Source organism: Triticum aestivum, chromosome 7D (assembly GCF_018294505.1).
Source record: "Triticum aestivum cultivar Chinese Spring chromosome 7D, IWGSC CS RefSeq v2.1, whole genome shotgun sequence".
Taxonomy (NCBI): domain Eukaryota; kingdom Viridiplantae; phylum Streptophyta; class Magnoliopsida; order Poales; family Poaceae; genus Triticum; species Triticum aestivum.
In genome coordinates this window covers 516,963,251-516,974,248 of record NC_057814.1, presented here as the reverse complement: position 1 = coordinate 516,974,248, position 10,998 = coordinate 516,963,251, and positions in this window count along the sequence as shown.

Sequence of the window (10,998 nt, the reverse complement as noted above, 5' to 3'; positions counted from 1 at the left end):
GTGGTGCGCCATTGCTAGTTGAACTAGTAATGGCGCACCACTCCCACGGTGCGCCATTACTAGTTTTGAAAAAAAATTGAAAAAAAACTAAAAAAATTTACTAGTGGCGCACCGTGGATGTGGTGCGCCATTACTAGTTTAACTAGTAATGGCGCACTTACCCTAGTGCGCCATTACTAGTTTTGGAAAAAAATTGAAAAAAATTTACTAGTGGCGCACCGTGGATGTGGTGCGCGATTACTAGTTTAACTAGTAATGGCGCACTATCCCCTGGTGCGCCATTACTTGTTTTGAAAAAAATTAAAAAAAATTGTTACTAGTGGCGCACCGTGGATGTGGTGCGCCATTAGTATTTGAACACTAATGGCGCACCAACACATGGTGCACCATTAGTATATAGTAGTGGCGCACCACATGTCTGGTGCGCCATTAGTGTCCATATCATCTATAGCCCTTTTCCTAGTAGTGGCGCGTTGGAAAAACAAAATATATTCTGACCTAATTTCCAGCGTACTAAAAGTTCACCAAGTTGAGATGAGTTGGACATCAGACAGGTGCTTAAACTACTACCGCGCGAGATCTATGTGGTTTTTGGATATAATCCATGGATATAAATAAGGATAAAGAAGGGCGGCGACGAACACTGATGAACGGCAGAAACCGTAAGTGCAGATCTATGGTAAGAGAAAGGGGAGACTTAGTGAGGCTGTTGAGCAGCGGCGGCACGCGGAGGAGCTCGGTACGTTTAGGTCGATGCAGCGGCCAAGGTTGGTGCAGCAGTCGAAGTTTGACGGCGGCGGCCGAGGTCGAAGGTTCGGGCGTCGCGAGGATGACGATGACGCGAAGAGGCACGAGGGGGAAAATGGAAAGACCCCCTGGCCCTATTTATAAGGGCAGAAAGTTAAACATCAGGCGCGAAAATCGAGGAGCCGAATTTTTTGGATATGAGGCGGAGCTGTCGCCTCGATTGTCGGAGGCTCATTAATGAAGATGGATTATACGCGGTTTTAAAAGAAACAGGTGATGCCACGGCGGTTTATCATGGTCCTAGAAGATGATGTCACGGCGGTTTACAAGATTATGAGAAGATGTTGAAGAAGAAGTTTTCTTAAGTATTGAGGATTGACATGAACCAGTTCAAATCAATCTGGGGCCTAATGTTGGGGATATTACCACTGGGCGTAAACCGGCCAGGAGAGGCCGGGTTAACCCCATAAGTAGTTCATCTGTATCTGAAGTCCATGAAGATAGACGGTGACGCTTTACGAAGGCCCAGGGCCCAAAGCCGGTTTAAGGCCTGTAGACATAAACCGGTGTTGATATGTAAACTTGTGTTGTAAGATAGAAGTAGCAGAGACCGAGCCGGACACGATTATGAGCCGGCCTCGGGATTCTGTAAACCGACGGGCGTCAACCCATGTATATAAGGGGACGACCCGGCGGTGGTTCAGGGAGGACGGAGAACAACTCGAGACTCAGGCAAAGCGTATTCGCTCCCTAGTTATCGAAACCCCAATCAATTCCATCACAACTAGACGTAGGCTTTTACCTTCATCGTAAGGGCCGTAAAACTCTCTTGCGTCCCTTGTCCGCTTTAACCCCTTTAACCTAACCCGTAGCGATGGCTCCATGACTAAGTCCTTTCTCTAGGACATCTGTCGTGACAAAACCACGACAGAGAGGAAAGTAGTAACATAGCTAGTTACTAGTAGTATGAGTAACATCACATGTACATATCAAGGCAAGATGTGTTTATAGCCTAATAAATGAAGTGTTGCATGTTACCACACATATATGTTACTCCCCACTATAGAGGTAGTAACATAGACTAGTGTAACACATGGGCATGTTACTAGTCTATGTTACTACCCATTCTGGCTAGTCTGAGTAACATCACACATCTCAAGGCAAGATGAGTCTATAGCCTAATAAATGAAGTGTTGCATGTTACTACACATATGTTACTCCCCACTATAGAGGTAGTAACATAGACTAGTAACATTCTATGTTACTACCCATTGTGGCTAGTCTTATGTCACTATTGTGTACTTACTTGCTCTAATAATGCATAGTATCATAGAGTAGCTAGTATCATATGTAGTACTTTATTTATATTATCATGCATGATACATAGTAGCATAACATTTATTATGATACGGTTCCATGATATGATACTTAACCCTCTCTTTCTTCATTTAATTAATTCTATGACAGCTCATCAAAATTGCCTAATTGGCATGCATGATACTAGCTATGATACCCCCTTACTATCAGCCTAGCAAAGGTGTACAGATCATTTGTGCGTCACTTTGTGAGTTTTCATCCGTTTGTTCGAGAAGCAGGGAGAAGTTTCAAACATTTCGGCTGCGAGGTGCGGCCACTAGCGTAGGCCTAGTTGGTAGTTTAATTACAGAAAATTCATATGGAGTTTGGACATCATCAAAATCGATGTGTGCCTGTGGCATGCTCTCACGACCCCGTGGAAAAAAATTGGTAAAGTTTGGCACAAGTTTTGATGACCGCTCCTTCCAAACCGGAGCATCTCACATGAAGGATCATGGTTTTCCAAAAGGAGATGTGTCAATTCAAACTCCTGTGGCCGGTGACTTCATCTTTTGGCCTCATAAAAATTTCCACGGTACGCAATCACCATTATATCACGGGTTTGATTTTTTGGCGCATTTCAGGTATCGTTAGCTATATTTAAGACATTTTTTGATATTAACGGGCATTTTGTGCATAAAAATAAAATTACAACCGGAACTGCAGGTGCTGTAGAAAGGGATGAGGATTGCCGTTCGATCTGGGGGCATCCAACGGTGCAGACGTACGATCCGTGGGGTTTGGGTTATGTCCAATCAGAAAGCACGACTCAGATCATGGGTGGGGTGGTGGCGGGGTTTGCTTGGCACACGGGTTTCATCAACGAACCGTGTGCTATTCGCAAACCAGATTGCATATTTTTGTTCAAACATACTGTAGTGAGATCGATTGAGTGTGCTACCTCTATGATATAATAATAATAATAACAAAAAACAGTTCGTATTCATTGTCTGAGCTGACAGCATATCAAGGTCAACATATTCACGATTCTTACATCAACAGAAAACCGGGCATAACTCACAAATTCAGTACATGCGACAGTTCTAAATTGAACGAATAAAGTTGCAGGGTAGGCATAAAGACTAGCACTACAAAAAAATACACTTCCGTGATGATACGTGTTTGTCACAGTAGGTCACGTTTTTTGTCATGCATGTACATCCGTGACAATTTTATGACAGAATCAAGAAAGTCATACCTGTGTTGTCGTAGAAGTGTTCCATGACATTACCAAAATTATCAGCACGGAAGTGTCCATTTCCATGACGATAAATCGCACGTCATAGAAGTGCTTTCGTCAAGGGTGACCGACACGTGGCATCCACCGTAATGGGACGCCGTTAATCTATCGGGTCCGGTTTTGGATCCGATAACCCGCTAAAAGCCATGACGAATGTCGATTTTCCACGTGTAAAATTCTCATTGGCCAACGGAACCACGCGTCAGCTCCGCATTGGCACAGGTGTCACTCATCCAGCGGTCGAGATGGGCCTATGATATGTTGACACGTGGACGGGCCCAAAAGTGGCCCATAAAGTTTAAATGGGTCGGCCCAACTAAAGGCCACAAGATTTAGCGGACCATAATGGGCCGGCACAGCTAAAGGCCCACAAGATTTTGCAGACCATAATGGACCGGCCCATCTAAAGGCCCACAAGATTTAGTGGACCACAATGGGCCAGCCCAGCTAAAGGCCCACAAGATTTTGCAGACCATAATGTTCCGGCCCAGCTAAAGGCCCAACATTCTCAGTTAAGGCCCGTACGGCTAATGTCAAATTGGCCCGTCAACGGCTTGTCCTAAACTTGTCATCATCGCGGCCCATGGTCACTTCTGGCCCGTTAACAGTGTGCTAAGTATATGGGCCGAATTACGGCCCGGTGTATTTCCGGCCTGTTGAAGGTCCTGCTTCATTTGGGCCCATTTACAGGCCATTGAAACTTTCGGCCCATAAACGACCGTGAAGGATTTGGGTCATATTCGGCCATGTCTGACATTCGGCCTCTTAGAGGCCCACTACAGATTTGGGCCACTTTTGGCCTGTTGTGATTTTCGTCCTGTTAACGTCGGACGAAATCCATGGGCCATATGTGGCCCAACGTCACATCGGGCCAATTAATGGCCCATATAAAAATGATGATAATCTAGCCCGACCGAACTTCCAGCCTATTAAAGGCCCATCTATTAGGCCGGCGCATTTACGGCCCGTCCGAATTTCAGCCTGTGAAAGATCTGCATCGTAAATGGGCCACCATTTCGGCCTGCTAAGACCAGTGTGTTGTTTGGCACAATCAGGGCCCAATCTCACTTTCGGTCTATTAAAGGCCCATGTTTTTTATGGGCTCGAGATATTTACACCTGTAAACGGCCTATTATTACTAAGGGCCAAAATTATGTTTAGGCCTGTTAAAGGCCCACTATGGGCACAGGCCTACCAGATAAATATGAAAGCTTATGCTGATTTAGGCCCAGATATTTTTAGTGGGCTACATGCAAATTTCGGCCCATAATCGTTTTTAGCCCAATTGGAATGGGCCCTACGAATGTTGGCATGTTGGGTTCCTACGAAGCTTTCGGCCGAATACATTACTAAGATAAACCTACACTATACAAAAATAGCGTCGTAATTACTGCAGCCTTTGGAAGCATCATAAATGTTGTATCACAACAAAATAAATTCCAACCATACAACAAAAGGCCTGTTGGCATAAAGTTTACAGTCCTTGCAGATAAAAGCACCATCAGATGTATAGAAGCACAGATCATTTAACCTGAGTGCTAATGTTTCAGGCTGCAGAATCTGGTGGAGCAGCACGATCTTCACCTTTTTCCGCCATTGCTCTTGAACAACAAAGCGAATGTCTGATAGTCTGGTTTCAAAACCATTCATATCTTGACGACATTTGTCGACCACTATTCTTGTTTCTAAAACGATGTCCATTAGGGATTGGACTTGTGTCTGGAGCACAGATATATCACTCTGTCTAGCAGGAAGATTTTGTTCAGTAGGCGATTTGGACGAGGTTACCTTGACAACCAACCCAGAATTAGGCAGGAAGGTGCTTTTGCACTGTTAGTGGAGAGATACCGATGCACTGCAGCAAGAGGTGACATTGTGCCTGTGGTAGCCTCGTCACCTTCAGGTCGTTGTGGTTGTTCAATCATTTGTTCCATAGCTTCCTGAAAGTTTGAACTTGTAGATTAGTGTACCAGATAAGTTACTAATGAGACAAAAACAAACAAAGTAGGTTACACGTTTATACATAACTTATTTTGGTGAACTACTGTAATACATTAGCATGTATTGTAGTTCTAACTACATATTAAATCACTTTCGGAACATATGTCCATCTAGCATGCCTACTGTATTGTCTATTTCCTCACATTCGTTGACATCTAAGGATAAAGAGACATGGTTTAAAGTAGGACAAACATAGTATGACATCATTCATATCATGGGCAAACAGATATAAAACAAATAGGATATTTTATCATTGTGTGCGCACGTGAACATAACAACTAGATTACAGATCAAGACCAAAAGAATATCCTTCATCTCTTTTAAACCATGTAAGGTGAAATGATACGTTAAGACAACTGTGTATAAAAGTGAACAGAGTAACTGACATTGGCTGCAAACCAAGTAGTTAAATGAACACATCAAGTACCAATCAGTTCAAAGGCAGGAGGAGTAAGGACTTACAACAGCGGCTTGAACTGGTGTGCTCATGCCCTTCATCTTGCTGGTGTGGCAATCCTTGAAGATTTGCACCGCATTAGGTTCAGGTTCTTTTTGGTCCGCACGGGCTTTCCTCTGTATTTGGAACAAGTCAATATAGATACGATAATATTGCATAGAAAAAAGAAGGAAGTAACAGCTATTTACAAGAGCCTCGCACTGTGCAATATAGCTATGAGATCCTGTTGTCTATTGGAATTTCACTTTAGAACGGTTGGTCTTGTTCTTCAAACAGTTAGCCTAGAAGAAGATACACTTGTAAGGCACATACATAAATACAAGTTCAATATGTGGTCCGATCAAATACATATAGCCTACCTGATACTTTGGATCAGACCAGTGTTTAACGAGGGATGTCCAGTCTTCATCTGTAATATATTCCACTGGAGATGTTTGGGCGATATCATTGTTAGCCTTGCCTTCAAAGTGAGATTTTCTAAGGTGGTACCGATACTGTCGCAGAGCAGACTGAAAAACATGAGTGCATGCTTGTTTAGTTGCATCATCTTTCAGATCCAACTTGAACCTCATCTGTTGAAAAAAGAATGTGAGTCTTATTAGGAGGAAGCTAGAAAGTATGGGACAGAGCAAGACAATATTACTAATTGCGATGAATAACATTACTTACGGATAAATGGTCAAGGAAGGTGTTAAACTGGGTATTGTCTTTCTCATTCCTGTACTGGATCCACGTTGGGAGGATACATGCATGACACCTAACGGCAACGGCTGCCTCTGATACTAACTTCGCTGAGTCTGTAGCATCACGTGGCCATTTTAAACCTGCCTCAAAATGGATCTCCATTCTTCCTCCTTTAGATTTTGTTAATCTGTCAAGCATTATCCCTGATGTCTGTTTCCGCTTGCGCCGTGGTGCTAGTTCAACAACGAATATGGAAAGTGTTAGTGTACATCAAACGGTGAGAGTACATATAAAGGAGAATGCAACTGCAACTTGACTTGGTCAGGTACCGTCTTGGTGTTGATGCTCATGATGTTCATCTGATCTTGCCAAGTCCTGTTGTGTCAGAAGTGCTTTGGAAATAGTGTTAGGTGTGAAGGCAGCTTGGGAACAGGCCAGTTCTGGAGCAAACGAACGAGTAACTCGTTGAGATGCTCGTACAGTTGAAGCGGATGCTGCAGCTGGTGGAGCAGGTGATACTATGTTTGTAGATTTAGCCGGTGGACTTGGACCTTCTACTGCACTATAAGTACCAGCAGAATCTCGATGGCAGTTCCTTTTCTGTTTCACCCGCGAGTAACACCACTCCCTACTATATTATTTTCCTTGCTCTTTTTTGACTTTGCCATGTCAAGCCGTACCCACAACACAAAAGAATAAAATCGCTCTTCAGAACTCATTGATGCATGATACAGACAAGCAATACTTTGATGTAAGACAACCGTACGAGGATGGAATATGTAAGAAAAACAGGACGGCATGACATATTCACAGCTACGATGTGTAAACTAAGCAGAAGGATTTTCAAGAAAATAGAAGTAATGCAAGCTAGACACCATATGAAAGATGCAACCAATATTACTCTGCCAAGTTAAAAGTGTCTTGTCATAAGTGGCAATTCGAAAAATTAGAAGCAGTACAACGTAGAAATCAATGCAAGATGCAACCACTATCAAACTTCCATGTTAAAAGCGTCCAATCATGAGTGACTGATGCGGGATACACAACAGCAGTACTTTGATGTAAGAACATGGTATGATAGATAGATGCAGTGTATTCTAAACACAGAAAGCCATGTCATATGTACATGTATAACGTATAAACTCAGCAGGTGCAATTTAATCAAAATAGAAGAAATACAGGCTAGACAACATATGCAATATGAAACCAATTATCACACTGTCAACTTAGAGCAAGCACCTGCGATGGTGGAGTATGGGAGATGAACTCATCATGTAGACTTGGGACTTCAACTTCATTAGCAGTAGCAGTGGCAAATCTAGAGAGTCTCTGTTTGCGTCAGTGCGGAGGACCACCAACATCCCCTAACTTACTCTTTTCCCTCCTAATTTTTGATATTGCCTTATGAAGTCGAAACCACAAGAAGATGAATAAAATTAGCTATGCATAACTGGTTGATGCATGATACAGACGAACACTACTTTGATGTAAGGCAAGCGCAGGATAGGAGGATGGAATATATACAAAAAAAGATAGCGTTTCATATTCACACGTACGATAGGAGGATGGAATATATATGAAAAAACAGTAAGCGGAAGGCATTTCAACAAAATTAGAAGAAATGAAAGCTAGGCACCATATGAACATGCAACCAAATATCACTCTATCAGGTAAAAGGTGTCTCGTCGTAAGTGCCATTTCAAGAAATTAGAAGCAGTACAAGCTACAAGATAATGCAAGATGCAACCTACAACATAGTCCCAAGTTAAATGTGTCTTATGGGTAAGTGACCGTTGCAGGTATAAGTTGTAAGCTACGCAGATGCAATTCAACATAATCGGAAGCAATACAAACTAGACATCATACGGAAAACGCAACCACATATAATAGTTCCAAGTTAGAGCAATCACCTGTGATGGTGGAGTAGGGGAGATGTGCTCATCATGTACACATATGTTCTAGAAACAGGAACATGTGTCATATTCACATGCATTATGTGTAAAGTAAGCAGATGCCATTCAACAAAGTTAGAAGCAATGCAAGCTAGACATCATACGCAACATGCAACCACATATAATAGTGCCAAGTTAGAGCAAGCACATGTGATGGTGGAGTAGGGGAGATGTGCTCATCATCTACACAGCTGTGTTGACTGTCCAGCCTTGTGTTGTCTTGTGAATCTTATTGGGAGGATGGTGGAGTAGAATCTGTAGAGACCCCCTGTTTGAGTTGCTCCGAAGGACCGCCATCATCCACTGCCGGACTAATTTCCTTTAGCTGTAAGGATTTTGCATTGTGAAGTCAAACCGATAAGAAAAAGGAATAACATTCGCTCTTCAGAACTCATTCATGCATGATACTGATGAGCACTACTCGGATGAAAGGCAAACACATGATGCAAGGATGGAATATGTATGAAAAATAGGATGGCGTGACATATTCACACCTATGATGTGGTAACTAAAAAGAAGGCATTTCAACAAATTACAAGCACTGCAAGCTAGACACCATATGAAAGATGCAACCAATATCACTCTGCCAAGTTCAAACTGTATGGCGTTTCAATAAATTAGAAGTAGTACATGCTAGAAATCATATGCAATACACAACCAATATCACAGTGGCGACTTAAAGGTGCCTTATCATAAGTGACTGATGCGGGATATGCAAGAACAGTAGTCTGATGTAAGAACATCATGTGATCAGATATAGTATATTCTAGAAACAGGAACATATGTCATATTCACATGCATTATGTGTAAAGTAAGCAGATGCAATTCAACAAAGTTAGAAGAAATACAAGCTAGACATCATACGCAACATGCAACCACATATAATAGTGCCAAGTTAGAGCAAGCACCTGTGATGGTGGAGTAGGGGAGATGTGCTCATCATCTACACAGCTACGTTGACTGTCTAGCCTTGCATTGTCTTGCGAATCTTGTTGGGAGGATGGCGGAGTAGAATCTATAGAGAACCTCCATTTCAGTTGCTCGGAAGAACCACCACCATCCAATGCCTTGCCAATTTACTTTCGCTTTATTGATTTTTCATTGTGAGGTCAAACCGACAAGAAAAAGGAATATAATTCGCTCTTCAGAACTCATTCATGCATGATACTGATGAACACTACTCTGATGAAAGGCAAAGTCATGATACGAGGATGGAATATGTACGAAAAAATGGACGGCTTGACATATTCACACCTATGATGTGGTAACTAAGAAGAAGGCACTTCAACAAATTAGAAGCACTGCAAACTAGACACCATATGGAAGGTGCAATCAATATCACTCTGCCAAGTTAAAACTGTCTCGTCATAGGTGGCGTTCATCAAACTAGAAGCAATACATGCTAGAAAACATATTCAAGACGCAAACCAATATCACACTGCCAACTTAAAGGTGTCCCATCATAAGTGACTGATGCAGGACACACAAGAAGAGTAGTTTCATGTAAGAACATGGTGTGATAGATAGATATAGTATGTACCAAAAATAGGAAAGCGTGTCATATTGACATGTATGATGTGTAAGCTAAGCAGAGCAGTTTACACTAATTAGGAGCAATACAAGCTAGACACCATATGCAACATGCAACCAGATATCACACTGCCAAGTTAGAGCAAGCACCTTGGATGGTGGTGTAGGGAGCGGACACTTGGACCTTGTAATGCACTATCAGTACAAGGAGAATCGGTACAGATGCTCCATTTACGTTGCTGCAGAGGACCACCATCATCGCCTTCCTTACTCTTTTCCTTCCTCTTTCTTGATTTTGCCTTGTCAAGCCAAACCCACAAGAAAAAGGAATAAAATTTGCTCTTCAGAACTCATTGATGCATGATACTGACGAACACTACTTTCATGTAAGGCAGCCGCATGATAGGTGGATGGAATATGTATGAAAAACAAGACGGGGTGACATATTGACATGTATGATGTATAAAGTGTAAACTAAGCACAAGGTGCTTGAACTTGTTAGAATCAATGCAAGCTAGAAACCATATGAAAGATGAAACCAATATCACTCTGCCAAATTAAAAGGGTGCCCTAACAAATGTATTTGACCAAATTAGAAGCAATACATGGCAACAGGCTAGAAATAATATGCAATATGCAACGAATAAAGGTGACTCATCGTAAGTGATTGATGCAGGATACAAAAAGAGAGGTAGTTTCATGTAAGAACAAGGTTAACACATAGATGTAGTGTGTACCAAAAATAGGAAGGCATGTCATATTCATAGGTATAATGTGTAAACTAAGCAGATGCAATTTACCCTAATTAGAATCATTACAAGCTATACACCCTATGCAACATGCAACCACATATCACACTGCGAAGTTAGAGCAAGCACCTATGATGGTGGTGTAGGGGAAGTGTGGTCTTCAAGTACAGAGCTACGTTCAATATCTTCATTTAGGCTTGCTGTTTCTTGAGAATCATGTGGAGAGGATGAAATTGCATTCTTTATAAGATTAGCGCGTCTCATATTAACCCACGGGCGTGA